The sequence below is a fragment of the Oncorhynchus nerka genome, linkage group LG17 (genome assembly GCF_034236695.1).
Source record: "Oncorhynchus nerka isolate Pitt River linkage group LG17, Oner_Uvic_2.0, whole genome shotgun sequence".
Classification (NCBI taxonomy): domain Eukaryota; kingdom Metazoa; phylum Chordata; class Actinopteri; order Salmoniformes; family Salmonidae; genus Oncorhynchus; species Oncorhynchus nerka.
In genome coordinates, this window is record NC_088412.1 from 24,042,271 (window position 1) to 24,048,016 (window position 5,746).

Genomic DNA, 5,746 nt, shown 5'->3' on the forward strand with positions numbered 1-5,746 from the left:
CTCACATGATCTTGCTCGACTGGCCTGCCTTTTTCCCGCGAAACAGCGCGCGGCCCCGCGCGCTTAAGGAAGATCGGGCTTTCACTTGCGTGGGAAAGTGTGGCAGTGTGTCACAGGAGCAACATCGTGGGAAATATTCCTACGAGGCTTTTCTTTTCCTCGTTAAAAAACATTCTTAAAAAGTAGGCTGTCTCAAGTAGATGTAAGCATAGCGGTGCTCTGATTGTGCGTTTTGCTTTTTTCTCTTCTTCCACTACAAGGCTATTTTGTGATCAAATAATAAGCACTTTATTACATAGGCTATATGTACATTGATAGTTCTGTATTCAAAAATCAAACCTGTCTAATATCAAAGGTATCCTGTTGCATCAATTTTTAAAAATGTTTTTTTATCAGACTTAAAATCATTAATTCATTGACATTTTTCTTCAGTGAGAACCTATGAGCATAAAAACTATTAATTATAAAGCAGCAATATACATCCATCATGTAACACAAGTAAAGAAATACAAAACAACATGTCTTGGAGAGAGAATATGTAAGCTATGAACCTTTATATGCATTTTTTGTAAACTTTATTTAGCTATGCAAGTCAGTTAAGAACAAATTTCGGTTTCGAACCAGGGTGTCTGTAGTGACAGAAACCGCTCAGGGATGTCACCATGAGGTCAATGGTGACTTTAAAACAGTTGCAGAGTTCAATGGCTGTGATAGGAGAAAACTGAGGATGGATCAACAACATTGTAGTTACTCCACAAAAGTAACCTAAATGACAGTGAAAAGAAGGAAGTCTGTACAAAATACAAATATTCCAAAACATGCATCCTGTTTGCAACAAGGTACTAAAGTAAAACTGCAAAAAATGTGGCAAAGAAATTAACTTTATTTCCTGAATAGAAAGCATTGTGTTCGGGGCAAATCCAACACAACACATCACTGAGTACCACTCTTCATATTTTCAAGCATGGTGGTGGCTGCATCATGTTATGGTTATGCTTGTCGTCGGCAAGGACTTATGAGTTTTTTAGGATGAAAAGAAACGGAATAGAGCAAAAGGCTAAGCTGTGTCTCAATATATTTCATTTGTAATTTTCATGAATAGGAAGATTTTCTAGGGGTATTTATGTCAGCTGCGTTATGCTAATTAGTTTGAGGCGATGATTACGCTCCCGGATCCGGGTTTGAGAGTCGCAAGAAGTATTAAAAAAGAAGGCCAAATATACACTGGAGTTGCTTACCAAGACAACATTGAATGTTCTTTAGTGGACTAGTTATAGTTTGACTTAAATCGGCTTGAACATCCATGGCAAGACTTGAAAATGTCTGCAATGATCAACAACCAACTTGACAGAACTTGAATCATTTCTAAAAGAAAACTATACAAATATTGTAAAATCCAGGTGTGCAAATCTCTTAGAGACTTACCCAGAAAGACAGCTGTAATCTCTGTCAAAGGTGACTCTGTATTGACTCAGGGGTGGGAGTCCTTATGTCAATTAGCTCAGAGCACAATCGGTACACAACCTAATACATGCTCAATCGAAATGTATGTGTGTATGTTAAATATGTTAATGTCACCGAGAACATTTTATTTTATTTGTGTGTGTGTATGTGTGGGAGCTCCTTACAATGAGCTAATGTCTGTTCAGCGGGCTAATCAAGCCAAAAACAATGCTAATACGGGTGATGAAAATAGAAATGTGGTGAGCGTGGTTAAGACTAAAGTGCTATGATGTAACTTCTAGACCTACTTAAAGCGGAATTTTACCCGGGCTCTGCCACAGCAAATAGTCACTACTATATTAACAACATTATGTTTTTATTTTTATCCAGACCACAAGCTAGAACTAGCACATTTTAATTTCACTGGTAGAATTGGAAAGTTTCAACTTCCTGTGTATTTGTTTGCTCTTAGTGAACCACAAAGTCCGGCATTCCCTCTCTCCATACAGCCTTTTCTCTCAGTTCCTCTCCACCCTTTTCTCTCAGTTCCTCGCCACCCTTTTCTCTCAGTTCCTCGCCACCCTTTTCTCTCAGTTCCTCGCCATCCTTTTCTCTCAGTTCCTGTCTTTTATACTCCACTTTTGTTTTTACAAGGACCTATTGAGTTGCTCCTTTTCAATATCTGCATTTACCTAAACATACATCAAATCAAATCATATTTTATTTGTCAAATACACATGGTTAGCAGATGTTAATGCGAGTGTAGCGAAATGCTTGTGCTTCTAGTTCCAACAATGCAATTAATTTCCAACGAGTAATCTAACCTAACAATTTCACAACAATTACCTTATACACACAAGTGTAAAGGAATGAATAAGAATATGTACATAAGAAAATATATGAACGAGTGATGGCCGAATGGCATTGGCAAGATGCAGTAGATGGTATAGAGTACAGTATATACATATGAGATGAGTAATGTAGAGTATGTAAACATATAAAAGTGGCACTGTTTAAAGTGGCTAGTGATACATTTATTACATCACTTTTTCCATTATTAAAGTGGCTGGAGTTGAGTCAGTATGTTGGCAGCAGCCACTCAATGTTACTGATGGCTGTTTAACAGTCTGATGGCCTTGAGATAGAAGCTGGCCAAATTTCTTCAGCCTCCTGAGGTTGAAGAGGCACTGCTGCACCTTCTTCACCACGTTGTCTGTGTGATTGGACCATTTCAGTTTGTCCGTGATGTGTACGCCGAGGAACTTAAAACTTTCTACCCTCTCCACTACTGTCCCGTCGATGTGGATAGGGAGGTGCTCCCTCTGCTGTTTCCTGAAGTCCACGCTCATCTCCTTTGTTTTGTTGACGTTGAGTGTGAGGTTATTTTCCTGACACCACACTCCGAGGGCTTGTTGGTAATCAAGCCTACCACTGTAGTGTCGTCTGCAAACTTGATGATTGAGTTGGAGGCGTGCATGGCCACGCAGTCATGGGTGAACAGGGAGTACAGGAGGGCTGAGAACGCACCCTTGTGGGGCCCCAGTGTTGAGGATCAGCAGGGTGGAGATGTTGTTACCTACCCTCACCACCTGAGGGCGGCCCGTCAGGAAGTCCAGGACCCAGTTGCACAGGGCGGGGTCGAGACCCAGGGTCTCAAGCTTGATGACGAGTTTGGAGGGTACTATGGTGTTAAATACTGAGCTGTAGTCGATGAACAGCATTCTCACATAGGTATTCCTCTTGTCATGATGGGTTAGGGCAGTGTGCAGTGTGATTGCGATTGCGATTGCGTCGTCTGTGAACCTATTGGGGCGGTAAGCAAATTGGAGTGGGTCTAGGTTGTCAGGTAGGGTGGAGGTGATATGGTCCTTGACTAGTCTCTCAAAGCACTTCATGATGTCGGAAGTAAGTGCTACGGGGCGGTAGTCATTTAGCTCAGTTACCTTAGATTTCTTGGGAACAGGAACAATGGTGGCCCTCTTGAAGCATGTGGGGACAGCAGACTGGGATAAGGATTGATTGAATATGTCCGTAAACACACCAGCCAGCTGGTATGCGCATGCTCTGAGGCACATCATTTACAAAAGATGCATTTGTGTTTAGTGAGTCCGCCAGATCATAGGCAGTAGGGATGACCACGTGTTGTCTTGATAATAACAAATTCTCAGACCGCAAGGCACTACAGTAGATAGTGCGTGCGGCCCAGTACATCACTGGGGCCAAGCTTCCTGCCATCCAGGACCTCTATACCAGGCGGTGTCAGAGGAAGGGCCTAAAAATTTTCAAAGACCCCAGCCACCCCAGTCATAGACCGTTCTCTCTACTACCGCATGGCAAGCGGTACCGGAGTGCCAAGTCTAGGACAAACAGGCTTCTCAACAGTTTTTACCCCCAAGCCATAAGACTCCTGAACGGGTAATCAAATGGCTATTACCCGGACTATTTGCATTGTGTGCCCCCCCAACCCCTCTTTTACGCTACTACTACTCTCTGTTCACCATATATGCATAGTCACTTTAACCATATCTACATGTACTGATCTGATCATTTATCACTCCAGTGTTAATCTGCAAAATTGTAATTATTCGCCTACCTCCTCATGCTTTTTGCACACAATGTATATAGACTCTTTTTTTTCTACTGTGTTATTAACTTGTTAATTGTTTACTCCATGTGTAACTCTGTGTTGTCTGTTCACACTGCTATGCTTTATCTTGGCCAGGTCGCAGTTGCAAATGAGAACTAGCCTACTGGTTAAACAACTAGCCTACCTGGTTAAATAAAGGTGAAATATAAACTAAAAATAAATAAAATAAATGTACATACTACCTCAATCAACCTGACTAACCAGTGTCTGTATGTAGCTGCGCTACTTTTATAGCCTCACTACTGTATATAGCATCGCTATTGTTATTTTTCACTGTTGTTTTTATTTCTTTACTTACCCATTGTTCACCTAATACCTTTTTTGCACTATTGGTTAGAGCCTGTAAGTAAGCATTTCACTGTAAGGTTGGATACCTTACCTGTTGTATTCGGCGCACGTGACAAATAAACTTTGATTTGATTTGATACGTGCGTGAAATCCATTTTCCTGTCCCGCTAAGCATTCAAAATGTAACGAGTACTTTTGGGTGTCAGGTAAAATGTATGGAGTAAAAAGCATATTATTTTCTTTCGGAATGTAGTGAAGAAAAAGTCAAAGTTGTCAAAAATATAAATAGTAACGTACATATTGTCACGCCCTGACCTTAGAGAGACTTTTTATGTCTCTATTTGGTTTGGTCAGGGTGTGATTTGGGTGGGCATTCTATGTTCTGATTTCTATGTTTGTGTTTCTAGATTTTGGCCTGGTATGGTTCTCAATCAGGGACAGCTGTCTATCATTGTCTCTGATTGGGAATCATACTTAGGCAACTTCCCCTTTGGTCATTGTGGGAAGTTGTCTTTGTTGGGGGCACTATAGCCTTTGTAAGCTTCACGGTCATTTTTGTTATTTCTTGTTTTGTTGGTGACATTTTTACAAATAAAAGAAAATGTACGCTCACGACGCTGCGCTTTGATCCACTTCTTCCCATGACGGCCGTGACACATATACCCCAAAAACTACTTAAGTAGTACTTTAAAGTATTTATACGTTAGTAGTTTACACCACTGGTTTTTATTAGCATAGAGTGCTTCTTTTGCAACATTTGCAAACACAGTTGTGAAAACAAAAGCACTGGAGAATTTCTTAATTCTGCTCTTTCTAAACCTCTCCTTCCTCCTATTTTTCTTGTCTGGTTATGTTTTCCTTTCTGGCCGAATGTTTATTCCTCTTCATCCTGCTTCCTCGGTTACGTATCCTTAGACTCTTGACTCTCTTTCCTATGCAGGCAGCCACAGAGACAGTCTCTATCCTGTATTCACAGGCGATGTCATTGACCCATTGACCCTGAATCTTATATAACCATGGTGATACCTAAAGTAGAGTGGGAGGGGGGAGTTTAACAACACACAGGCGCATAGGCCAAAACTCTCCAGATTATTACAGCATAGAAAACGGATAGAGAGAGAGAGAAAAAGAGTGAGGGAGATTACAGCACAGAGAAAAAATAGGGGGAGAAAGATTACAGCATATATATAGACAGGGTAAGAGGGATAGATGGAGAGAGAGAGAAAGGAGAGAAAAAAAAGAGCGAGAGAGATTACAACAGAGGGAGAGAAAGTGAAAAGATAGGGAGAAAGATTACAGCATATACACTGTAGAGATAAAGAAAGAGAGAGGAGATTGCAGCATGAGAGAGTGATTTCAATGCAAAGG